At 43.3% G+C, this 27,963-nt stretch overlaps 2 pseudogenes; both read right to left on the bottom strand.

Moving 5' to 3' along the window:
* Positions 1-27,963, bottom strand: part of LOC136629218 (zinc finger protein 850-like) — a 162,747-nt pseudogene that overhangs the window by 133,561 nt on the left and 1,223 nt on the right.
* LOC136629110 (zinc finger protein 585A-like) lies at positions 354-23,389 on the bottom strand (annotated as a pseudogene).

Here is a 27,963-nt window from a genome sequence, read left to right as displayed (position 1 = left end):
GTACCTGCCCGCTCGGAAGAAAAGATTCGAGTGCTGGCGGGAAGCGGGGGGGGGGGGGGGGATGGAGGGGAGATCTCTCTTTCCCCCCCACTCCCTCCTACAACACACCGCTCACCCCCGCCGGCACCCGAATCTTTTTTTCCGAGCGGGCAGGTACTCACCAAGGACAATACTCGCTTGAGTATTTGCCCTTAGCGAGTATGCTCGCTCATCTCTACCCACTACTTATACACATAATGGATACCAGCTCTCCCTCATCGACCATCAGCTCTGAGGAAACAGTCTAAAGGAAGAAGAAAGATCGAGACAAATACAAGCATGTAAGTTATAGAAGTAAACTTTTATGAACAGTTAGAGACAAGTTTAGAGACGCAGTTATATGTATCAGAGTGAAATATTCTATGTACACGGGTGATATAAAGGTGGGATATCTGGATTATATTTGTTTCTGGATAACGGATGTTTATCAGTAATTACATACATTTCTTATTCATTACTTAGTTCTGTAAATTGCTTCCCTTTTCTTGTGTCTCTTTACTTTTTATGTTTTTTGCACGGTTTGACAAAATGGGTTTAAAAAATGGCTTCTCACATGTGTGAACTTTCTGATGTCGCAGTAAATATGATTTCTGAGCAAAATATTTCCCACATTCTGAACAAGAAAAAGGTTTCTCCCCTGTGTGAATTCTCTGGTGCTTAATTAGCTTTGATTTCTGTGCAAAATATTTTCCACATTCTGGACATAAAAATGGATTCTGTCCTGTGTGAAATTTCTTATGATCAACAAGGAATGATTTCACTGCAAAACATTTCCCACAATCTGAACAAGAAAATCGCTTTTCTCCTGTGTGAATTTTCTTATGTTTAACAAGGTCTGATTTCTGTGTAAAACATTTCCCACACTCTGAACATAAAAATGGTTTCTACCCCGTGTGAACTCTCTTATGATCAAGAAGCACTGATTTCCTTGCAAAACATTTCCCACATTCTGAACAAGAAAATGGCTTATCTCCTGTGTGAACTCTCTTATGATCAAGAAGCACTGATTTCCTTGCAAAACATTTCCCACATTCTGAACAAGAAAATGGCTTCTCTCCTGTGTGAATTCTATAATGTTTAACAAGGATTGATTTCACTGCAAAACATTTCCCACATTCTGAACAAGAAAATGGCTTCACTCCTGTGTGACTTCTCTGATGACTAACAAGGACTGATTTTCCTGCAAAACATTTCCCACATTCAGAACAAGAAAACGGCTTCTGTCCTGTGTGACTTTTCTGATGATTAACAAGAATTGATTTCACTGCAAAACATTTCCCACATTCTGAACAAGAAAATGGCTTCACTCCTGTGTGACTTCTTTGATGACCAAGAAGGACCGATTTCCCCGCAAAAGATTTCCCACATTCTGAACAAGAAAACCGTTTCTCTCCTGTGTGAAGTCTTTGATGTCTAACAAGGTTTGATTTTCCTGCAAAACATTTCCCACATTCTGGACATAAAAATGGCTTCTCTCCTGTGTGACTTCTCTGATGTTTAACTAGATGTGATTTCCTTGCAAAACATTTCCCACATTCTGCACAAGAAAATGGTTTCTCTCCTGTGTGAATTCTTTTATGATCAACAAGGACTGATTTCACTGCAAAACATTTCCCACATTCTGAACATGAAAACGGTTTTTCTCCTGTGTGAGTTCTCTGATGATCAACAAGATTTGATTTCCCTGCGAAACATTTCCCACATTCTGTACATAAAAACGGCTTCTCTCCTGTGTGAGTTCTCTGATGCTGAACTAGCTTTGATTTCACTGCAAAACATTTCCCACATTCTGAACAAGAAACCTGCTTCTCTTCTGTGTGAATTCTTTGATGTGTAAGGAGGTCTGATTTCCCTGCAAAACATTTCCCACATTCTGAACAAGAAACGTGCTTCTCTTCTGTGTGAGTTCCCTGATGTGTAACAAGGTCTGATTTCACTGCAAAACATTTCCCACATTCTGAACAAGAAAACGGTTTATCTCGTGTGTGAATTTTCTGATGTTTAAGAAGGTTTGATTTCCTTGCAAAACATTTCCCACATTCTGAACATAAAAATGGCTTCACCCCTGCGTGAATTCTCTTATGATCAAGAAGGACTGATTTCCTTGCAAAACATTTCCCACATTCTGAACAAGAAAATGGCTTCTCTCCTGTGTGAATTCTCTTATGATCAACAAGGATTGATTTCACTGCAAAACATTTCCCACATTCTGAACAAGAAAAAGGTTTCTCTCCTGTGTGAATTCTATGATGTTTAACAAGGTATGATTTAGCTGCAAAACATTTCCCACATTCTGAACAAGAAAACGACTTCTTTCCTGGGAGAGTTCTCTGATGTCTAACAAGATGTGATTCCTCTGTAGAACATTTCCCATATTCTGAACATGAATATGGCTTCTCTCCTGTGTGAGCTCTTTGATGTTCTCCACTACTGTGACATTTCTCCTGCTTATCATACTGTGATGGATCAGAAGATGGGGCGTGTATTAGAAGATCAGATGATGGATGTTTGCTATGAAGGTCTGAGGGGATATCTGGGATAATGTCACCTTCCTCATATGTATCTTGTGTGATACCACAATCTTCTGCTTTACAATCTGCAGATATCAGATGTCCCTCTGCGCTCCCGATACCGTCATCTGCCAAGAATAAAGTTGATTATTCTTTAATACTATAAAAACTTTATAAATTATATTGATATTTTATAACATTTCTATATATATAACAAGTCATAATCACATAGATTATCTCCATGTGCTGAGCAGATGGTGGGCTCTAGGTGACCCTCAGCGACAGCCCCCCCTCCTCCTTACACTGCTGTCAGCCCTTATATCCGTCTCTTCTGATAAGTCTTTAACCTCAACCTTAACATCAATCAAATTGGTTCCACCTCTTAACCCTTTCCAATCCAATGTCTGACGTCTAAAGACATTTATGATTTAAGGCTGTACAGCTCCGATGTTGGAAGACATCCGTAGGGGTTCTCTTACTGTATATTGCCAGCCTCTCTGCTGTTGGAGCCTATCCAACGTGTCACCTCATGCAGTACTGGCTTTAGCCAGCATATAACGCCGTTGTATAATGGCAGAAAAAGAGTAAGCCCCCTAGGAAAACCAGGATACAAATTGGATTGGAAAGGGTTAATGGTCAGATTCTGGTGAGACATCAGCGTCATCTACCTGCTGGTTCTCTGGGACATTTTGCTCTCGGCAGTCCTGAGAATATAGATGGCTGGAACATCTCTCTGGTGGATTTTCTCCTACTGGTTCAACTTACAGGAAATTAGCAGAGACTGAATACATTACACTGTATAGCACAATTGTTGTAATAGATAAGGAGATAGGTGGCTCATAGTAACTTTAGTGTGCTGAATTCAAATAGGATATCCGTTTTTTTCTGCCACGTAAGGTTTTTCAATTATGGTGATATAATGTAATCCAATTGCTGTTGTATTGTAGTTTTTGGAAATATGCCTATACAATTAATCCAGTAGGCCTGCCATTAACCTTGCTTTATCTAGAGAACAAAAGTTTGTGCAACTATTTTGCAATCACCATTACACACTGTGTGCTGAACACTATAAGGGTAGGTTTATGTAATACTAGCTGATATACGTGGCTTCACCTGAGTTATTTGACACAAATCTTTATGTGAAATTTTCATGGAAAATTTTATGAAGTCATGGTTACTTAAGAGGAACCGAGGAATAAAATATGTATACACATAGAGGAGCATTAGATTCTCCCTAGACTGCATGTACCGATGTCCCTCTGCAGAATGTGCCACCCCTTTTTATTTAAACTTATTTCCAGACTGGATGTTGAAGCCACTTCTTATCCTTAAAGGCACGATACATGGCTGCAGTTCATTGCCGCTTTCTTCTAGTCAGTAAACGCACACAGAAGTGACTTAGATTCCTTTTAGTATATACACAGAGGAGCATTAGATTATCCTCAGTGTATACACATAGAGGTGAGTTAGATTCATCTAAGTATACAAATCATTTCCTTAGGCTTTAAGGTTTCTGAGAAAAGAACTCTGTCATGTATTGCATATTTTTTCATGCTTAGAACTGGATTATTGAGGTTGTGACCCCTTTACTTTTCTTATTTAGGACATAAAGAATGGATGTGGCAAATTTCATGTTTGTGAGGTTTAGATGTGTGTTATTAGTTATACGACATTACTTTTGCATTTAGAATTGAATGTTAAGTTGCAACCTCTTTACTTTTCCTATTTAGGACCTAAAAAATGCTCATGCCAAATTTCACTCTTGAAAGACGCCGAGAAGTTAAATAACATAGGGGTGCACTTACTTTTGCACTTAGCATTTAATAAACAAGTTGTGACCCCTTTACTTTTCTAATTAAGACCTAAAGAAAACTCCTTTACATGTTTGTGTGACACCAGGAAGTTAGAGAATTAGATTAGGTACATTACATAGGTGTGTCAATACTTTTGCAGTTAGCATTGACTAATCAAGTTGGGACCCCTTTACTTTTCCTACTAAAGGACATAAAGAATGGACGTGCCAAATGTCATGTTTGTACAACACCGGGAAATTAGAGAATTAGATTTGGTACATTACATAGGGGTGCCAATACTTTTGCAATTAGCATTGAATAATTGAGTTGTGACTCCTTTACTTTTCCTATTTAGGGCCTAAAGAATGCTCCTGCCAAATTTCATGTTTGTATGACACAGAGAAGTTAGACAATTAGTGGCGAGTCAGTCAGTCAGTGATGGCTTTCACCTTTACTAGATTGACCCGATGTTCACTACATGAACATAAAATGTTTGGAAAAAGTGGTTATTGTGAATCCCCCCCTCTCCCTTTCCATGCCGCTTCTCTCTTTCCTTCTCTCCATGCCACTTCTATTTTCCCCTAGTAACTCCATGGCGCTTCTCTTTTACCCGTCGATCCATACCACTTCTCTTTTTCCCCCGTCTCCCCATGCCGCTTCTTTTCCCCCGTCTCTAATAAAATATGTATACACATAGAGGAGCGTTAGATTCTGCTCAGACTGCATGTACTGATGTCCCTCTGCAGAATGTGCCACCCCTTTTTATTCAAATTTACCCCTAGACTGGAAGTTGCAGCCCCTTCTTGGCCATAAAGGCATGCTCCATCCCTGCAGTCTATGACCGCTTCCTTAAGTACTTTATAGCACACAGAGGTCATTTAGATTCTTGTCACCATATACACACAGAGGACCATTAGAGTCTCTTCAGTATATACACATAAAGGTAAGGTAGATTCTCCTCAGTATACAAATCATTTCCCTAGGCTTTATGGTTTCTGAGAAAAGAACTCACACCTATATCACAGATTTTTTTCAGTTTTTCATGCACAGAATTGAATACTGATGTTGCAACCCCTTTACTTTTCCTATTTAGGACATAAAAAATGGCCATTACACTTTTAAGCTGTACAGATGTGTGTTATTAGTTGCATTACATATACAATCACTTACTTTTGCTCTTAGAATTGATTAATGAAGTTGTAACCTACTTACTTTTCCTACTTATGACCTAAAAAAATGGTTGCGCCAAATTTCACGTTTGTACGACACCAGGAAGTTAGAGAATTAGTGGCGAGTCAGACAGTGAGGGCTTCTGCCTTTATATATAGAGATGAATGAATTTAGGAATTTCTTAATACCTGCTTTTCTCTATCTTCAAGAGAAGTCTCCTCTTACCCAGAGATCTGAGTGGCTGGTGATCCTTCAACGTGGCGTCCTTGAAGACATCCCAATGTCCCTCAAAACACTCCTAATTTTACATAGAGAAATAGTCAGCTCTCCTCTGCTGTATTTAGTGGTTACTATTTACCTGGGCAGTTATCTGTAGGAATCTCCTCTTTACACCGCTGATCGCCCCTCACATTTGTCTCTGTAGTATTGATTAGACCTTCATCCTGATACAGAAGCTGTGAGAAAAATATTGTCAAAGTCAGCAGACAGTTGTGTGGAACGTTTCACATGACTAAAAAAAGATTAATTATCATGATCCCCAAAAATGACCTGACAGCAGTAGTTATCAGTCATGTCAAAAGGGGATGCACTTTTAAGGCTACAATTGCTCCATAGAAGTCACTGTGACATAAACGTCCTTTAAATCTTTTTAGTCTTTCACCGAAAAGAACTTTACTGATACTTAAAATATAACCTTCAGTGAATAAATCTAAAATGGCATATGTATATAAGTGTTAAAATAAACAATCCCTTTCTTAAAACAGGGAGATGATGAATCAGGTGATGGTGGTCAGAATCTTTTAAAGATAATTTATTAGATATACAAAGATTCTGATGACCACTTTTTATTGTACCCACATAACAGGGGGTGTCATATTATCTTCTGACACACTATTGTGTTTAGGACAATTCAACTGTCTATGTATATCCCTCTTAATAAGTGAGTCCAGTTTTGGGCATCTCCACATCATGTATATTAACCCCGCTCTTTGGATCTTACAATGTATACATAGCGGGTTATCCCTTACTCCCATGGAGTGCGATATACCCTATGTAGTAGGTACAGTTGTGACAGCCTATGTGACTCACTCAGTGACAGTTTAGTGGAAATTCTCAGAATCTCCTCCCATTGTGAGTCTTCACTGCGTCCGATATCTGCCTCCCATTTATGTTTGATCATCAGTGGGTTTCGTAAATTTAAGGCGCCTGCACACGAGCGGAAATCTCGTGCGGCAAACAAACCGTGGTATGTCACTTACCCGCTGCCAGCTCCAGTCTGTGCATGCGCTGGCTGCCCGGCAAGCCGGCACATCAAACAGTCGGAGCCGCGGGCGCGGGTAAGTACGCGCAGCTCTCTGCAGGTGCTCGGGTCGGGTCCCGCGGCGAGGATGCTAGCCGCTGGATCCGACCCGCCCGTCTGCAGGCGGCCTCAGTTTACTTTGTAGATATTCATACATTATAGTTATTTTTCTTGTGGTGGTGGACGATGTACCAATAATGTCGGCCACAACAAAATGATAAACCTTTATCTCTCTGGTCATTGACTCTGTTTGATAAGTGTCTCTGAGGGGCAAATATTGGTAAAATTATGAATGTTTTAAATTATAGACCCCTTGTAACTGATTGAATAATTTAATGTCTGTCCCTAACAGTAATTGAGAGATCCTTTCTATGCCTTTCCTTTTCCACCCATCAAATTCTGTTAGTTTACTAAGCTCTGGTAGCCAGGCAGTATCCCATATTTGAGTAAATTGTGTACATCCTAAGATCCCTTCTATGTCTCTAGTTTTCCACCAAGTTTTATGTGTGACAGAGCATGAGGGAGGTGAGGGTGTTAAGTTTAAAACTATGTCTTTCCAGGGCTTCTAGTAAATGCATTCCATCAAAATAGTTTTTAAGGATTTGAAAGCTAGCTTCTTGTATTTCTTCCATCTCTTGCATCTGTGCAGTTAGAAAGTATGCCATAGGGTTAGGTAAAGCCAGACCTCCCTGCTCCTTGAAATTTTTTTCATGTGCATTTCTTACACTATATAAGGTCCCTGAATAGACTATGGAGCTTGTAGAAGAAGCGCTGCGGTGAGTTGTGCAATAAGTAGAGTAGTTGTGGCATCCATATCATTTGGATTAGGTTTGCCCTACCTATCACTGAGAGGGAGGGTCGGCACCACATTTTCAACTTCTGTTTAAATTTAGCTAACAGCGGATCCAGATTTAGTTTAATGTAATCTGAGGGAAATCTTTTTATGTATACTCCCAAGTATTTAGATGTTGATGTACAGACTAATGGAGTCTGTTCAGTTTGGATAATTAGGTCAGGTTTATCTATTGGCATAATTGTGGATTTGTTCCAATTAATTCTGAGTCCTGAGTGAGAGCCGTAGTCCCCCAGCAACAGCAGCATGTCATCCGCATATAATGCGATCTTCTCCTCTATATTTCCATGTCTAAATCCCCCTATTTCTTGATGTAGGCTCATCTTACTTGCAAAGGGCTCTATTGCTATTGCAAATAGCAGCGGCGAAAGGGGGCATCCCTGATGCGTTCCACTGAATAGTAAGAATGCGTCTGAACAACCCCCATTCCTGGCTACCGAAGATCTAGCAACAGTGTATAATAGTTGTACTCAGCCTATGAATTTGGAGCCTATACCCATTTTATCCATAACCTCCCAGGGCCACTCTACGCTGTCAAACATCTTAGTGGCATCTAGTGAACATATTGTTCTCTCCCCTATATGGTCTGCTAGCAACTGCAGATTGAGAAACAATCTGCGGAAATTGGAGGCTGTGGATCTCCTTGGTATAAACCCGCTCTGATCTGGATAGATTAGGGATGGGATCACCATTATGAGGCGTTTAGCCAACACCTTTGCAAGAATTTTGATATCTGCGTTCAATAGGGAAATGGGCCTATAAGAATCCATCAGTGGATCTTTTCCTGGTTTTGGTATAATGGTTATCATTGCCTCCCTCACAGAGGGTGGCAGTTCGCGTCTTGGAATACTGTGAGCAAGCGTGGGAGCAATATCTCCCAAAATTTTTCATAAATTCCAGCTGGCAACCCATCTACTCCTGCGGCTTTATTATTCTATAGGGTGGCTAGGGCCTCTTGCAACTCTTCCAGATCCACAGGAGCCTCTAAAAATTCCCTCTGCTCTTGTGATAGGCAGGATATTGTTATAGTTGCCAGGTATTGCATGATTTGCTCCCTGGTCCTGTGTAATCCAGAGGAGTATAGCGAGGCATAAAAGGAGTATACGGTCTTACTATTGGAAGTGGTATGGGTGTCAATTAGAGATGAGCGAGCCTACTCGGCCACGCCCCTTTTTCGCCCGTGTACCGTGATTTTCGAGTACTTCCGTACTCGGGCGAAAAGATTCGGGGGTCCCCTTGGGTGAGAGGGGGGTTGCAGCGGGGAGTGGGGGGGAGAAGTTCCCCGCTTTCCCCCTGTTCCCCGCTGCTACCCCCCACTTCGTCATGCCTCCCCCCGCCCCCCCAGCGCCCCCCGAATCTTTGCACCAGAGTATTGAAGTACTCGAAAATCGCGGTGCTCGATCGAGTAATTACTCGAAACGAGTAGGTTCGCTCATCTCTAGTGTCAATTGTTCCCCTATTATTTCTCAGTCCAGTAATGTAGGTGGATCCCATCTGCACTCTAGCTATAACCCCCAGCATATGATCTGTCTTTTCCCCCTCCACAAAATACGCTTGTTTTATAAACCACTGTCTATTCGCTGCCATCTCTAGGGTGTACTAGGTAAATGCTTCTTGCGTCTCCCTCCATTTAGTTGTAGTTTCAGATGTATTGTTGCTAACAAACTGGGATTCTGCTTTGAACTATTTCCCCTGTAGATCCCGACCCAATGCCCTACGCTTCCGTTTGACCTGCGTAACACTTTACATAATGAACCCTCTGAGATAGACCTTCATTGCCTCCCATTCTATAAATATATTGGGCCTACGATTGTTTAAGACAAAGTACTCGTCCATTAATCCCTGCATTCTCGGGCAGTCTATTATGTTTAGCCAGAAGGCATTTAGTCTCCATTGGGGGCGTCGTAATCTAGCACTGTACTTTCAGCAGCATAGGTGAGTAGCCTGAAATCGATCTGGGCAAGTATTTGATCGCTGTTACATGACTATGTAGTAGGGCATTACCAACTGCCAGATCAATATGTAAGAGGGATTGGTAGGAGCTGGATTGGCAGGAGTAATATTTGATCCCTGGATTCTTGGTCTGCCATAGATCTATAAGTAGTGTTTCCTGTCATAGACGGTCCAGCAGGGTTAGTTGTCCCTCCCTCTATCCTTGTTTTATCCCAGTATGGATCGATAATGGAATTAAAGTCTCCCACCATTAAAATTGGGATGTCTGAGATTTTTGTCACAAACTCCAGTATCTGGCTATAACTCTACTATTGCAAGGGGGTGAAATATATAGAAAAACAAGAATACATGTAAAATTGTACAGTTTACAGTGCAGATACAAATCGCCCCTCAGAATCAATCATACTAGCAAAACAATAAATTGGTATCGACATGTGTATCAGTGCTTACTCCCCTCAAATGGCTTGTGTGCACGGAGTGGAAACTATTGCCCGCCCAGTTTACATTCGCTGTATGTAGGTTTTCCTTGGACAAATGCGTCTCCTGTAGACATAACACCAACGGGTGATACTCTTGATAGCGTTCCCACTTTAGTTGTTTCCAGCTACTTCTGGGTTGCGATTTGCTCATAATTCTCTCCTTATTCGATTTTCGTTTTGGTCTAGCCAGACATTGGCATCTCTGGAATTTTCAGAAGAATGTGCTGTGGCACCTGCATATTCATATTGCGCAGACGACATTTTACGTCCTGGAAGGTCATGCACTTTTTTGGGACTTCTGCCAAAAATCCGGGAAAAAAGAAAATCTTGCTCCCTCCACTATTATGTTTTCCTGCTCTCTGGCTTTGCACAGGAGTACGTCTCACTCTTTAAAGTGCAGAAGCTTGATAAGGACGGGTCGAAGAGGAGCCCCAGTGGTGGTGGAAACAGTGCGCCCTTTCCACTGCGAATAATGGTGTCAGGGAGTCTTTGCCAAAAGTGTTAATTAGCCATGTTTCAAAGAAATCAGAAGGGTTATTTCTCTCCGCCTTTTCCGGTACACCAATGACATGGATGTTATTGCGTCTTGTGGGGTTTTCCAGGTTGTCAATCTTATTCAACATGCTAGTGATGGTCTGGTTCTGCCTAGTCATGTCGTGTTTTAATGGTACTAGGTCATCTTGCACTCTGCTCACTGTCTCCTCCACTGCCGGCATACGTTTAGAAATCTTCTGCACATCATGTCTTAGTATTCTCATCTCCTCTTGCACTGAGCCTACTTGCAGATGCAATGCGTTACATTTATTTATTGCCCCTAGTATGTCTTTGAGTCTGGGCTCTGCTTGAGTGGCCAGGGCTGCATTCTCTGTACTGTGGGGCTGGCTGCTGGGATGCTCACACCTCTCCACCCCCTATCAGCTCTGTTAGCTGAAGAGAAGGAGGTGAGAGCCCCTGCTATGTCTTGTGTGCAGGATTCGTTCTGCTGCTTTTTCTTGCCAGCTTTGTTGCTGTGTCTCCACTGCAGGCAGTCCCGGCCACATGTGCCTCCACTTTCTTCACAGCGGCGCCATCTTGGGACTCCCGGCTGATGGCTTCTCCCACACTCCCCCACCCCAACAGCAATATTATTTACTAAACTACATTAACATAACCAATCAATTTGAAGAATGGACCAATTTGTGGTAAAACCATGTCAGAAGGGTATTTTGGCCACCTTGAGCCACCCTGTGGTTGCTATATGTAAACTCACCATTCAAAAGGTTCCTTGTGGCATTCAAATTTTGTGGGAAAAACTACTGAAAACTACAGATCCCCACCTCATAAATACAGACTCTGTGCCAGATCATAGAGACCCCAGCCTACATATCTCCCAAACGCAGACCCGAGGCTAGACCTTTGCTTAAATAAAAGACCCCAGGTCAGTGCCCTCCTAAATAAGGACCAAGTTAGACCTCGCCGAAAATAGACGCCAGCTCAGTTCCCCCTAAATACAGACCCCAAACAAGATCTATCCCCTAAATACAGACCCCCAAGCCAAACCCCCGTGCAGATCCCCCTAAATACACAGCAGTCTAGATCCCCCTTAAACCTTCCGGGTTTGTTGAAATGTCAGAATTCACAGCAAAATATTCCACTGTGAATTCCGTTATTGGAACAGACCCTTAGTGACAAGACCTAATTTGGACTGAAGGACGCAATGATATTTTGGGGATTTTCATCTCCACTTTTAACCCCTTAAGGACATGGCCCTTTTGTTTATTTTCACTTTTTCAAAAATCATAACCTTTTTATTTAACCATCGAGATGTCTGAGGGCTTGTTTTTTGAGGGACGGGGTGTATTTTTTAATGGTGCCGTTTAATGTACTGAAAATCGTTAAAAAAATTCTAAGTGGAGTAAAATGAAAGAAAAAAAAAACAAAACACAAAATCCACCATCTTTCGGTGCATCTTGTTTCTACGGCACACAACAAAAATGACATGATAAATTTATTCTATGGGTCCATATGATTACTATGATGCCAAACATACATATATATATATATATACACATATATATATATATATATATATATATATATATATATATATTTTTTTTTTTTTATTTTTTTTTTTTTGTACTACTTTTATTTTTTCCAAAGATATCTAATTTAAAAAAAAATATTTTCTGCCACCATCCTCTGCGCGCAAAAACTTTTTTTATTTTTCCGTCGACATAGTTGTGCGAGGGATTTTTTGCATTGGTACCATTTTGAAATACATACGATTTTTTGATCGCTTTTTATTGCATTTTTTTCTTGGACATAGGGTGACCAAAAAAGCGCATTTCTGGCATGCTTTATTTTTTTTCTGGCAACGTTCATCATGCGCGGTGAATAATGCATTACTTTGATAGATCAGAATTTTATGGCTGCAGCAATACCAAATATGTACTTTTGTTTTATTATTTATATTCTTTTAATATAAATATGGCAAAAAGATTTTTTTAAACGTTTTTTTTAAATAATTAGTAAAACTTTACTAATCTTATTTTTCATTTTTTTCTTAGTCCCTTAGCTTTGTTCGCTCCTGAAGAATGAACAAAGCCATAGCATTACATCATACTGCGATCAGGCAGGCATTCTATCAAGCCACCCCATAGGAATGGATTAATAGGCATTCTGCCATGACAGCCCTGGGCCTTTCAGAAGGTCCCTGGCTGCTGTGATACCCGCATGGCTCCCTGCGATCTAATCGCTGGGGGATGTACGGGACTCCGGAAGTTTGGCCAGGGGATTTAAATGCCACTTTCAGAATTGACAGTGGTATTTAAAGGGTTAACAGCTCCGATGAGCCGAACGGCTTATCTGAGCTGTTTCTGCTCTCCGACGCTGCTGGACTTAAATGTACGTTCTTTAGTGTTGAAAGGCCATAAATTTTTCAATTTTCTGTCGACATGGCCGTATGAGGACTTGTGTTCTGAGTGGTGGGTTGAAGTTTTTATTGGTACCTTTTGGTACATATAATATATTGCATAACTTACTTTTTTTGGAGAGTAGGGAGTAAAAATATGAATTCTGCCATTGTTCTTGGTTTACATGCAGCATAAATGACATGATATTTTTTGTGTGGGTTGGTAGGATTATGACAATACCAAAATGTATGTTTTTTTTGTGGTTCAATGTAGTTGTTCTTTACTGAAGACTTTGCATCTTTTCCTCCAGTAGAGGCACAAGCCTGCATTTCTGGCAGGTGAAGTTTGGCTTTTCCTCTGGTAGGTCTGTAAACATATAGCATATGTTGCAGCTCACCATATAACTAATCTGCCCTTCCATGTTGCAGTCAGTTGACGTCCACTTCAAAACTTCTAATAGTCAAGAATTCTTGAAAGATATTTAACCTAACGTGCGGTCTGGTGATGTCCTCCAAGCTGCTAGACCCGGCTAAACCCAGCAATCGTCCCACTAGCAACACCTCTTCATTCTTCCCAGAATGCACCTGGAATATGCAAATTTTCTTCGCTGAGCCACAACCTCAGTAGTAACAATGCTGTCAAGTGTGCTGATGCATCTTGGATTTTTTTAAAAGTTTTTTTCATCACCTTCCTGGATAGCCATTCCCCTTTTTTTGCTAATAACGTGAAGCGACCCAGAGAGCACCTGAAGGTACTTCGTGATAAGATCTAGAAGAACGCTTCCCTGGGCAGAATGGTTTTCCCATTCCTCTAACCCTGTTCCCTAATTTGCAGGTTTCTCAGCTTGGGGTGGTTTCTAAAAAGAAGCTAAAAAAGTTCAGATGAACAGTACAGATAGAGCAGTTTCCTTGCCCAACTCCACAGATCTGTGTGCCCTAATGGCTAAGTCAGATATAGAATAAGCTGTTCACTCCTCTCGGTTCACCTGGATTGTCATCGCCTTCATGGTTGCCAGGTGATAGGGGGTGTTACTATGAAACATGTGTTCCTATCTGGATGACTTTCTTTTCATTTCCCCAGGTGATGGTGACCTTTGCCAGTTCTTGTTGGACACCTTCCGATTCTTCATTGATTGCTTTGGAGTTCAATTATTTGTTGAAAAAAAAAAAAAACAGGTGTCCTTCTACCACTCTCTCCTTTTTTGGGCATCAAGCTTAATTCTTTTAGCATGGTGGTCTGTTTGCCTCAAAACAAATTTGAACGCCTCTTGTTCTTGGTGGAGGTATTCTTACAGATTAGGAAGTTGACACTCCATCAGCCAAGTCACTTTTTGGCTTGTTGGTTTTTTTATGTTCCAAGTTATTCCCATGGAGTGGGTTTTCTCCAACTACCTCTCTTTCGCCACCCAGAGCACAAAATTCCCAAAGCACAGAATTCTTATAATGAGGTCCTTAAAAGCAGATACAGGCCGTGGAGTTTTTGACACAGGCCATGCTCCCCTTTATTCTGGGAGTTAGTGACAAATGTGACGTCCTTGGTGAGATCTTCCATCACTCCTGCGACTTGGACATCCTGGTAACATCTGGTTGCAGTGGTGTTCCTTGGTGGGCAGTAGTGGGATGCCAGTGTCAGAATCCACCAGTGATCCTTTTATATCTATCTCACCTCCAGGAGGAAGGGGTTTAGGGCATCGGTGTACAAAGGTGGTTAACTGGCGTGAGCTTTCATTTTAAGCTGTAGGGTTGGCTAGGGACTTTATTGTCCGCCAGGCTGTAAAGGGGTGTGGAAGGAGTATGTATCCAAAGAAAGCAGATGCCTGTTCTCTTGCTCCCTCCTAATTGAGTTGGTCCAGGCATCTCGGGGTGTTTGCAGTTCTCATTAAGAGTCTGTCCTGTTTAGTGTTGTTTTTTCCTTAGAAGTTTTGGTGACTTTCAGGTTCGGACGATGGTTTCAGCGTCAGTCAGGGAGGATGTGGTATTAGCTGGAAAATTCATGTCCCATTCTTAGGGCTCCAGCACACTAGTGATCAGGATATTGCCTCTTGGGGGGGGGGGGGGGGAAATCGCAGCAAAATTGTGACTTTTATCCTGCCATTTTTGAGCGTCAGAGCAGTTTTTTCTTGCAAAACATCACTGCCACTTGCAATTTTCTTGCATTTATCCCTATTTTTTTACGCAAAACTCAATAGGACTTTTGTAATGTTAAATAAGCATCGCGTTGCATAAAAATTGCAAGTTTGTGCTTTGCGATATAAAAGGGAGGCTCCATAGGTACACATGGGAGATAAAAAACCCCCCGCAAAACACAGAAAGATAGAGCATAGGGCGATATTTTCTTATTACAACAACGTATTAGTGAAAACATCGCAAATGTAAAGGGAACCATTAAAAAATCAGTGATTTAATAATTCTGCATTTTTACTCACTCTCACATTGCACGAAAGTGTAAAGGCCCCCTTACCCAAGTTTCCATCTATTTATCAATGCAGTCTGGAGGCAGTGCAGACCCCCTCAAGACAGTTTGGGATTCATATTGGGTTGGTGACAGAGGCAGCCTGGTCCAGGTTATTAAATGCTGAGGTCCAACACATATGGAGATGGGGGTCTTCTTGCATTGCGAGTTATATCCAACATAGCTGTTGATCTAATGTCTTGTTCCTTTTTTAGATGTTTGGCAGCCATCTATTGGTTCCTGGGTAACCTGCCTATTGCTGTCGGGGCTCTAGGATGGGATGGAGCAGGCTCTCTTTTTGTTGGATGGTGGTCAGAGGCCAGTATAGAGATATATGGGCTCCTCTATGGTGAGTGATACTGGGAGATGGTTGGAAGGCGGCCTGTTGGAGTTGATGGCTGGCATATGGCTTTAGCTCCACACGTGGTTTAATGTTATGAGATATATAGGAGTTCTTCTATGTTTGAAGTTAGGAATTTTATTATAATTAGTAAAGCTGTGGCCGACCATCACACATCAAAGGAGAAGTTGTGTTGTGTCTGTGTTTGGGCACGGAAGGAAGGTTTATGGCTAAAATGTTTTGGTTGTGCTGTCTGCCGTCTCTGGAGCAATGTATCGGTTAGGGACATTACCTCGGTAACTGGCTAAGGAAAGTTAATTAATTCTCCTGGTTGTAACCCTCATTGGGTTTCACATCCCCTTCTCATGCATCGCCTGTGATGTTATGGTTTTTGGAGGCGAGATACGGCTTAAGCGGGTGTTGTAATTATATATCTACCTTGATGGGGTTAATCATTCCTCCTCCACCAAGTGCTGCTCTCTAGTGGTACTGTAGTTTTGGCTTTCTGACCCCTCTTCTCCTTCTGACAATAGTACGATCTGACACCCCCTGCACAGTGGTCCTGCTCATTGTATTATTAGTTCCTCCTGCTACCTCCTCCCTCTTCCAGTAGGTTTGTCAGCTGCTATTATTTATCAGAGTTCTGATGCTCTAATTACTTTGCCTTTTCGCTACGTTCCCCTGATTCTATGTGTGTCTGTATAAAATCTTTAAAAAATTGGAATATATATATAATTTTTTTTTGGTTTGCAAAAAGGAAAATGTTAAAAAGGAGCTAGCGGATGGTGGATGATTTCCATCTCCACCGGCCTCCTCACACAAGAAGAAGACATCTAATAAGACTGAAGACAAGTGCTTCACAGCCTTTCTACAGATCAGAGGGACATCTCCATCTACCTGGTGGTCCTGTGGAAGAAGAGGACGGGGACATCTCTGTGGTGGGCTTCTCTTACTGGATGGAACTGCAGGAAACACAGACAGACACTGAAGTCATTCTTTACATACACATAATAAAGTCCCCGTGTATTTAGTCCTGTCTATTACCTGGTGATGGGAGCGGCTGGCGGGTCTCCATCATGGCGTCCTTGTACAGATCCTTGTGTCCTTCTAAATACTCCCACTCCTCCATGGAGAAATAGACAGCGACATCCTGAGACCTTATAGGAACCTGACAACACAATATACAGTCATTACCCAGAAGCCTCCAGTGCTGTTACTGTATAATGTCCCAGCATTCCCTGCGACGTCACCTCTCCAGTCAGCAGCTCAATCATCTTGTTGGCGAGTTCTAGAATCTTCCATACATTGATGTCCTCATGTATCAGGGGGTGAGATGGGGGCCCCATTATTGGGCTCAGGGGTCTTCCCAATCCATCACACACAGGGGCCCGACAGCCATCACTAGAGGTCTTATTCACTGCTGTGTAATCCTGTATATGGGGAGACATTAATAAATATCACTCCAGACATTTCCAGAGTCCATCACCTCTCCAGTGACATCATCTGTTATTACCATAGATAAGAATGATGTAATGTGACATCATCAGAATCTCTCACCTCTCCAGTAAGCTGGAAGAGTATCTCTAGGGTGAGATTTAATAAACCTTCTGCCATGTTGTTTCTGTCCTTCTCTATCTTTGATGAATCAATCCTGTAGGGACCTTAATGGAAAGAATATGAACCAATGTAAAAACCACAAAAAACAACATAAAACTAAGTTTACTGGAGATAATAAGGGGAAACATTTAAAAGTATTTTCCGTCCACCTCCCATAAAACCTCACTAATGGCGCCCCTCAAACTTTGCTCATTGAATGTTCGAGGACTTAATATTCCACAGAAACGGTCACAGGTTCTTTACCACATGCATAAGCAGGGGGTCCAAGTGCTCCTTCTCCAAGAAACACATTTTAAAGTTGGGCATGTACCTAATATAAGAGACCGCTACTACGCGCATTGGTTCCACAGCGCCAACCCTGACTCTCGCTCCGGGGGGGTGTCTATTGCTATACATAAATCCCTGGCTCACTGCCTGATAGATGAATGCCTTGACCCACAGGGCCGTTACCTCCTCCTCAAATTAATGATCGGATCGACTAGACTTACCATTGCCAATTGGTACGCCCCCAATCAGCGACAGGTTACGGCATGTCACTCATTTCTTAACAAGCTGTCCGAATTTGCTGAAGGGGTGCTCGTTGTCGGAGGGGACTTTAACCTTACTTTGAACCCAAATATTGACACCTCGATGGGCCGAGGCTCAGGCTCAATCTCAACTGGACAATTGCAATCACTTAAACGCAAGCTGCATGCCCTTCAGCTGGTGGATATATGGCGAGTTCTACATCCACAAGATAAGGACTTCACTTTCTACTCGCACCCACACAATTCATACAGTCGCATAGATTACTTTCTACTAGGCCAGTACGCACTATCTTGGCAACCCTCAGCTTCTATAGGGGACATGCTCCAATATTTGTGAACATAACACTGTCAGACCGCTTTGATAAGCGGTGGACTTGGCGGTTAAATGACAACCTCCTAAAAGATGCCGTATGCGTAGCTGACATAAAGGAGCACATTGAACTTTTCTTAGAAACACATGCATCAGACAGCACATCTGTACCCACCCAGTGGGAGGCGCTGAAATGTGTCCTTAGAGGCATCCTAATTAAACACGGTACGCGACTTAAGAAGGAAGGGGCTCATCAGATATCTAACCTCCTCCAAAAAATTCATGATTTAGAAACCGCTCACAAACATACCCTTTCTGCAGCTACTTTAGCAGACCTAGTCATAGCAAGGAAGGAACTCCAATCTAAGCTAGATAAAAAATACCTACGTTTTAGAGATCAATGCAAACGCTTCTATTACGAGTATTCCAACAAAGCGGGAAGGCACCTTTCACGACTGCTGCATCCACGGACGGCACACACTTACATCCCCAGAATTAAAAACTCAGTTGGTTTAGACACTTACAATCCCTCAGAGATCCTCGAGATATTTCGGACTTACTACTCACAGTTATATGATCTTAGGGGACAATTTGCAGACATGAACCCATCTACCCTAACGGAGCGAATCTCTGGTTACATTGCAGAGACAGCCTTACCTACATTAGACACTGATTCCAGAGAGACATTGGAGTCTGACATCACAGAGGAGGAGATAAAGGAGACAATTAAATCCACCCCAACAGGGAAGAGTCCAGGTCCCGATGGCTTTACTCCCACCTTTTACAAATTATTTAGGGAACAACTGACCCCCATTCTAGCTAAAGTCTTTTCAGCAGTTTCTTCAGATTCCCCCTTCACACGACAATCCTTGGAAGCGCACATTAGTGTTCTGCCTAAACCTGGTAAGGATCTCACAGTCTCCACTAATTATAGACCTATATCACTGATAAACGTGGACATTAAACTTTTTTCTAAGACACTAGCTAACAGATTGTCTCCTCTCCTCCCTTCCGTTATACACACAGATCAGGTAGGATTTATCAAAGGTAGGGAGGCCAGAGACAACATTATAAAAACTCTACTAATAACATCTAGAGCGAGAGTTGGGCCTGATTCTCTCTGTCTGCTGTCCGTGGATGCAGAAAAGGCCTTCGACAGGGTCCATTGGGGATTCTTGTCAGCAACTCTCAAACAAATTGGACTAGGCCCTAAATTTGTGGACAGAGTACTGGCCCTTTACACGTGTCCTACCGCTAGGATAAGGGTGAATGGATTATTGTCCTCTTCCATACATATCAGAAATGGCACCAGGCAGGGTTGCCCTCTGTCACCTCTTCTGTATGTGTTGGTAATGGAACATCTCGCAGTAGCGATAAGAAACAACCCAAATATACAAGGTCTTCAAATTGGGGGGAACCATTATAAGACGGCCCTATACGCTGATGACCTCCTGCTGTACATCTCCCAGCCCCATACCACACTTTTGTCGTTAATACAGGAGTTTGAGAGATATGGACATCTGTCAAACTTTAAAATAAATTACTCCAAAACAGAAGCTCTGAACATCTCACTTCCGATAGCAGAACAGAAACATATCTCAGAGCAATTCCCATTTAGATGGCAACGGGAGGCCATTCAATATCTTGGGGTGTTTGTCCCTACTGACCAATCTAGGTTGTTCCCCTTAAATTATCAGACCCTCCTTGAGCGCACACTAAAAGACCTCTCCACCTATGCAAACAGAGACATCTCATGGTTTGGGAGGATAAACACCCTAAAAATGGATGTGTTACCTAAATTCCTATATGTCTTCCAGGCTGTACCTATCATACCCCCTACATCGTTCTTTAATTCATTAAGGTCGGCTCTGATTAAATTTGTGTGGGGTTGCTCGAGACCCAGGGTGGGAGTGCGAAGCCTCTTTCGCCCCAAGAAAGATGGAGGTGTAGGTCTGCCAAATTTCAGACTATACCATGCTGCAGCGGTTTTAACACATATTGTGGACTGGCACTACCACTCTGCACACAAACAATGGATACAGTTAGAACAGGTGGATTGCTCAATCCCGATAAGACTTCTCCCATGGATTCGTCCCCGAGATAGAGCTCAAATCCTATCCACCAATTACCTATTGAAAGAGACACTTAAACTCTGGGACTCGAAAATACAAAAGCAAATCCTGTCAAGGCTAGATAGTCCCCTCACACCGCTTTTCTCCAACCCAGCATTCCCACCAGGTAACAGCCGAGATCGCTTCATGGGGTGGGAGGCTCGAGGGGACCCCCGGGTTCGCAATGTCCTTGGTGGCCCCTCGGTGCCTTCCTTCCAGGAATTAAGATCTAGGTTCGGTGAATTGAATCTCTCCTGGTTAGAATTTCACCAACTTCGTTCTTTTCTTAATACTCAAGGGGATAGAAACACTTTCCTAACAACCCTCACACCTTTTGAGAGTCTCTTTTCAGGAGGGTCCCCTCCGACACACGTAGTATCCCTAATATATGGTCTGCTGATCCAAGAAACATATACCACGGATCCTGGTTTCAAATGGGCTTGGGAACAGGAAATCGGAGTCATGATTTCAGAGAATGAGTGGCGGAAGGCATTCATCTTTACTCATAAACTGTCTATGGCCTGTGCTGCACAGGAAAAAAATTACAAAATTCTTACAAGATGGTATAGATATCCTACCCGCCTCCATGCTATATTCCCTTCAGTGTCTGAGGTGTGTTGGCGCTGTGGAACTGATAGGGGTACAATGATGCACATCTGGTGGAGCTGTGACTTGTTGAGACCTTTCTGGGACAAGGTATTCTCCACATATAACTTAATCAGCCGGCGGAAATATTAACAATAATGCCCAAATTGCTCTCCTTTCCATACTGCCGGGCTCAATAGGTTCACAGAAAAAGGGGTTACTCAGGTTCTGCCTAGCAGCAGCAAGAGCAGTTATCCCGCGCCATTGGCGTTCCACACAAATTCCTTCCATGACTGAGTGGCTTCAGGAAATGTCTCATCTGTGCCGTATGGAGGAATTAAGTGCAGAACATAATAGAGAATCCGAAAAATTTCTGTCGGTATGGCAATTGTGGATCGACTTTGAATCTTCTGCAGAGTTTCGAGCGCTGTTTTCCTAGTTGCTCCCTCCCCGCAGGGATAAGACGGGTTATTAGAAGGTAGTAATCCGGATATTAAACACGCCCGGGGGTGGCCCTGGATTTCCCCCCTCCCCTTTCCTCCCGCTTCCCTCAACCAACTACCTACCCCTTAGTTTACCCATTCTTTTCTACTTATTTAGAAATATTATTTATTTTTATTTATTCATTTTACCTTCTTGCTCTTCCTCTTTCCATAACTCATCTTCTCTCTTTTTGTCTCTCTTCTCTTTTCTATATCTCATTTTTGTTTTCATTGTTGCAAGAGGATAAGGCCTCGGGCCTCTACCCGAAGAATACAGACTGCAAACATTTTATTCTCAAATTGCATCTCCGGGTATTATTAGTATTATGGCCCCTCCAAGAGTCTGATTTGGATGGATATTTTCAAGAAAAGGCCGAATTATTTATGTTATTTCTTTTGTTGTTATACATGTTTTATAGGTCCTGTGAGACCTTTGTGAGATTTGTATGTTTTGTAACCTATCCTATGAAAAATTTCAATAAAAACGGATTGAACATAAAAGTATTTTCCGATTACTTAAAAATTAGAGATGAGCGAGCACCAAAATGCTTGGTTGTTCGTTATTCGAGACGAACTTTTTGTAATGTTCGAGAGCTCGTTTTGAGTAACGAACCCCATTGTAGTCAATGGGAGACTCGAGCATTTTTCAGGGTGACCGATGCTTGTGCATTGTTTTCAATGGAGCCGCGGCTGCATCCTCTGTCCTTTCTGGTTGTCGCTGACCAGGACATGTGACTGCTGCAGCCAATCGCTGGTTATAAAAGGTCACTGCAATGGCCAGTGATTGGCTGCAGCAGTCACATGTCCTGGTCAGCAGCAACCAGGAAGGACACAGTGGTTGTGAAGCACGTCATGGGAAAACCCACTTTAAGTTGATATTAAAAGGAGCCTGTTCCAAGTTTTATGAAGCCAGAACTACAGGCAACACAAAATCCCGACAGGGTTCTCCTCACCCGGACCAGTTGGACTGATAGCTGACCCAGGCAGGGAGATGCCGACAGCGACCGCCCCGATGATTCTTCTCCAAGTTCAGAGCTGCTTTTTCCAGTGTTTTCTCTGAAGCGCTGCAGTGTTTTAGAGCACAATATAGATGTCTGCAATGTACATGCGTGTTGGGATGTATGTATGACATCGGCAGCAGAATCCTCCTGACAGCTTCCCTTTAACCTCTTCCTGCAGCCAATCCTCATACCCACTGTCCAAAGGCAAATGTTCTTTTTCCCGCTAACAAAGCTGTATCTTTTTCTTTTCTTTTTTTGGAGGGACAAGAAGAATTGTAAGTGCCATCATATAATGTATGGAGAACTTAAAATAAAATAGGTGATATCCACGACACCACTTTCATCTACTACTTCTGTGAAGGGGAATGCATTGTGATTTGCAGTTTGCCCCCCGCCCGACAATCATAAGAAGTCCAAACTCGTTGGCTTCATGTAATTGTAGGGTCACAGCAAACTGCGATACAACCCTACTGACGGCCATTACACTCCAATGAGAAAAGTATTGTGGTCAAAGTCTCCATGTAGCCATAGCCGTACTGGTGAAACCTTTACCAATTTGGAGGGGTTCTACAAATTACCATTATGAAACTAAGAGAACAATAAAGATAGACGAAAATATCTTATTGGCCAACATCGCTCACAAGTCCCAGCATGCAGGATTCCCATTCTGTAGATACAACCTAGCAGCTCTTACCAGTGATGCCAGATCCCTCCTCCTCCGGTCCTGCAGGCACTAAATGCAAAGCGGAGGTGGGGCTGGTGATGATGGTTTGGGGGACAGGGTTATCATGGGTCAAGGCAACTATCCAGCTCTCCACTCCCCCAGCTACAATCCTGCTAATTACATGTCTATTACCTGGTGATGGGGGTGGTTGGCGGGTCTCCATCATGGTGTCCTTGTACAGATCCTTGTGTCCTTCTAAATACTCCCACTCCTCCATGGAGAAATAGACAGCGACATCCTGACACCTTATAGGGACCTGACAACACAATATACAGTCATTACCCAGGAGCCTCCAGTGCTGTTACTGTATAATGTCCCAGCATTCCCTGCAGCATCACCTCTCCAGTCAGCAGCTCAATCATCTTGTTGGTGAGTTCTAGAATCTTCTGTACATTGATGTCCTCATGTATGGGGGGGTGAGGTGGGGACCCAGTGATTGGGCTCAGGGGTCTTCCCCACCCATCACACACAGGGGCCCGACAGCCATCACAAGAGGTCTTCTTCACCATTCTGTAATCCTGTATATGGGGAAATGTTAATAAATATCACTGTAGAAATTTCCAGAGTCTATCAACTCCCCAGTGACATCATCTGTTATTACCATAGATAAGAATGATGTAATAATAATAATCTTTATTTGTATAGCGCCAACTTATTCCGCAGCGCTTTCAGGCATGGATAAATGCAAAACAATACAACAATTACAATATAAGGTACATTGGGTTAGACACAAATGGGTTGAGGGTGGTACAGGAGGTGCAGGGGTTGGGGAACATAGGCAATAGGAAATTTTATGTACAGATCATTTATCAGAAGGCAAACAGGGTGGAGCACCATAGGGAGGGGCGAGGGACTAGGTCAGGAGATTTGGTATGCTTCCCTGAAGAGGTGCGTTTTTAAGGCACGTCTGAAATTTCGTGCATTGGGAATTGTCCGGATGCCTTGGGGTAGAGCGTTCCAGAGGATGGGTGCTGCTCTGGTGAACTCCTGGAGGCGAGCATGAGAGGTTCGTATTACAGGGGTGTTTAGTCTGAGTGTGTTAGCCGATCGGAGTGAGCGGGCTGGGTGGTATACTGACAGTAGGGAGGTGATGTATGGTGGCGCAGCGCCATGCAGAGCTTTGTGAGTGAGGCAGAGGAGTTTAAATTTAGTTCTGCAGTGGATGGGCAGCCAATGCAGCGACTGGCATAATGCAGAGGCATCTGAATAACGACTGGATAGAAAAATGAGTCTAGCTGCTGCATTTAGTATGGATTGGAGCGGAGCGAGTCTAGTGCGGGGGAGGCCAATGAGTAGCGAGTTGCAGTAGTCAAGCCGGGAGTGGATGAGCGCAACCACGAGCGTCTTTAGCGTGTCCGTGGTTAGGAACAGACGATTTTTAGCAATATTTCTGAGGTGCATGTGGCATGTTTGGGCCAGAGATTGGATATGGGGGGGTAAAGGAGAGGTCAGAGTCCAGTGTGACCCCAAAGCATCGGGCATGTCGTCGGGGGGTTATGATGGTGCCAGACACTGGAATGGAGATGTTGAGGGGAGGTCGGTTAGAAGGTGGAAAGACAAGGAGGTCAGTTTTAGAGAGGTTTAGTTTGAGAAAAAGGGAGGACATAGTGTTAGAGACAGCGGACAGACAGTCGGTGATATTTTGGAGGAATGGTCCAGAGATCTCACGAGAGGAGGTGTATAGTTGGGTGTCGTCAGCGTAGAGATGGTATTGGAGGCCAAATCTGTGGATGGTTTGTCCAATTGGGGCAGTATAGATAGAGAAAAGAAGGGGACCAAGGACCGACATCATGTGACATCATCAGAATCTCTCCCCTCTGCAGTGACATCATCTGTTATTACCATAGATAAGAATGATGTAATGTGACATCATCAGAATCTCTCACCTCCCCAGAAAGCTGGAAGAATATCTCTAGGGTGAGATTTAATACACTTTCTGCTATCTTGTTTCTGTCCTTCATCTTTGACGAATCAATCATAAAGGGACCTGAATGGAAATAATATGAACCAATGTAAGAACCACAAAAATATAATTATTTTCTAGAGACAAAAATATTTAACTTTTTCCAATCCAATGTCGGGCCTGCCCCGACATCATCATTTTCCTCCACAGCTCCAATGTCAGGACAGGCCCGACACTGCAGTGCAGGAGTGCATCTGCACCCGATCATCAGACACATCGGGTACAGATACACTCCTGCACTGATCCTCATCAAGGACCACCGAAGAGAAGGCAGAAAGGGTTTTTAATAGAAATGAGCGAGCATACTCGCTAAGGACAATTGCTCGAGCGAGGATTGTCCTTAGCGAGTACCTGCCTGCTCGGAAGAAAAGGTTCGGGTGCCGGCGCGGGGGAGCGGTGAGTTGCGGGAGTGAGCAGGGGGGAGCGGGGGGGGGGAGAGAGAGAGAGGGAGAGAGAGAGGGAGAGAGAGAGGGGGAGAGAGAGGGGGAGAGAGAGGGGGAGAGAGAGGGGGAGAGAGAGGGGGAGAGAGAGGGGGAGAGAGAGGGGGAGAGAGAGAGGGAGAGAGAGGGGGAGAGAGAGGGGGAGAGAGAGGGAGAGAGGGAGAGAGGGGGAGAGAGGGGGAGAGAGGGGGAGAGAGGGGGAGAGAGGGAGAGAGAGGGGGAGAGAGGGAGAGAGAGGGAGAGAGAGGGAGAGAGAGAGAGAGATCTCCCCTTCCTTCCCCCCTGCTCTCCCCCGCCGGCACCCGAACCTTTTCTTCCGAGCGGGCAGGTACTCACTAAGGACAAATGCTCGAGCAATTGTCCTTAGCGAGTATGCTCTCTCATCTCTAGTTTTTAACCCTTTCTGCCTTCTCCTTTACACATTACATAGCACTCAATTAGCGCTATGTAATGCAGAGAGATTCCGGCCGGTGGTCATGTGACCGCCGGTGTTACCTGACCCCAGCTGTCACATGATCGCCGAGCCAGGAGGCAGAAGGGAGAATGCGGAAGTATTACTTCCGCATTCCGCCCACGGTGCAGTGAGCACCTGCACCCTCCTAAACTCTGTCAGGTTAGGAGGGTGAAGGGAAAATGTATTTTTCCTCATCCATTCTCCCCAGCTCTAATTTATTTGGAGCTGGGGAGAATGGATGAGAAAAAAATAAATGGATTGGAAAGGGTTAAGTGTTTTCCCATTGCTTAAAAATGCTTTACAACCCCTCTGTGTTTCATAGTTGCTGCTCACCAGGGCATGTGACTATGATAGCCAATCATTGGCTATAAAAGGTGACTACAATGGCCAATGATTGGCTGCAGCAGTCACATGTCCTGGTCAGCAGTATACAGGAAGGACAGAGTAATTGTGAAGCAGGTCATGGGAAAACGCCTGTTTTGTGAGTTTTATGAAGCACGAACTACAGGAAACACAAAACCTCCACAGGGTTCTCCTCACCCGGATCAGTTGGACTGATAGCCATGAGGCAGGGAGAAGTCGGCAGCGACCGTCCCACTGACTCTTCTCCAAGTTCAGAGCCGCTTTTTCCAGTGTTTTCTCTGAAGCGCTGCAGTGTTTTAGAGCACAACATAGATGTCTGCAATGTACATGTGTGTTGGGATGTATGTGTGACAATATACATGTCTGCAATGTACATGCATGTTGGGATGTATGTGTGACATCGGCAGCAGAATCCTCCTGACAGCTTCCCTTTGCCCCCTTTTCGAATGGTGCTGGACACACCCCACTAACAATAATGAGATCTGGACAAAATAGAAAAAATATTTTTATGGTATATTTTTAGAGATTTCTCCATTTGAAAAAAAAGAGGCAGAAAAAACATCTCTGTATAAAAAGCCACCAAAAGAACTTATAAAGAAACATTTGAAGTTAATGGCTTAGAGAAGGACTTGGGGATTGTAGAGAACTGTAAACTCAACTGGAACAACCAGTGTCAGGCAGCTGCTGCCAAAGCAAATAGGATCATGAGTGGCATGTAAAGAGGTCTACGGGTGCATGACAAGAACATTGTTCTTTCTCTTTACGATTCACTGGTCAGACCACACATGGAGTATAGTGTATAGTTTAAGATACCGATACTCGAAAAGGACATATCAGAGCAAAGCTGGGCAACTACAGTACTAAATGAAAAAAGCCAACTACAATACCCAGAGAGGTTATCAAAACCAAAATAGTGACAGGTCACATAAGATAGTGGTGACATAATAGTGATCGGTGACATGGGATAGTGGTGACAGTAGTGACAGAATAGTGACCGGTGACATCAGATAGTGGTGACGGTAGTGACAGAATAGTGACCGGTGACATCAGATAGTAATGATGGTAGTGACAGAATAGTGACCGGTGACATCAGATAGTGGTGACAGTAGTGACAGAATAGTGACAGGTGACATCAGATAGTGGTGCCAGTAGTGACATAATAGTGACCGGTGACAGCAGATAGTGGTGACGGTAGTGACAGAATAGTGACAGGTGACATAAGATAGTGGTGACAGTAGTGACAGAATAGTGACCGGTGACATAAGCTAGTAGTGACAATAGTGACAGAATAGTGACCGGTGACATCATATAGTGGTGACAGTAGTGACAGAATAGTGACAGGTGACATCAGATAGTGGTGACAGTAGTGACAGAATAGTGACAGCTGACATCAGATAGTGGTGATGGTAGTGACAGAATAGTGACCGGTGACATCAGATAGTGATGACAGTAGTGACAGAATAGTGACAGGTGACATCAGATAGTGGTGACAGTAGTGACATAATAGTGACCGGTGACATCAGATAGTGGTGACGGTAGTGACAGAATAGTGACCGGTGACATCAGATAGTGATGACAGTAGTGACAGAATAGTGACAGGTGACATC

Source organism: Eleutherodactylus coqui, chromosome 5, assembly GCF_035609145.1.
Source record: "Eleutherodactylus coqui strain aEleCoq1 chromosome 5, aEleCoq1.hap1, whole genome shotgun sequence".
Classification (NCBI taxonomy): domain Eukaryota; kingdom Metazoa; phylum Chordata; class Amphibia; order Anura; family Eleutherodactylidae; genus Eleutherodactylus; species Eleutherodactylus coqui.
The sequence above is the reverse complement of the archived record's forward strand: the minus strand, read 5'-3'. Positions and strand labels throughout refer to the sequence as shown.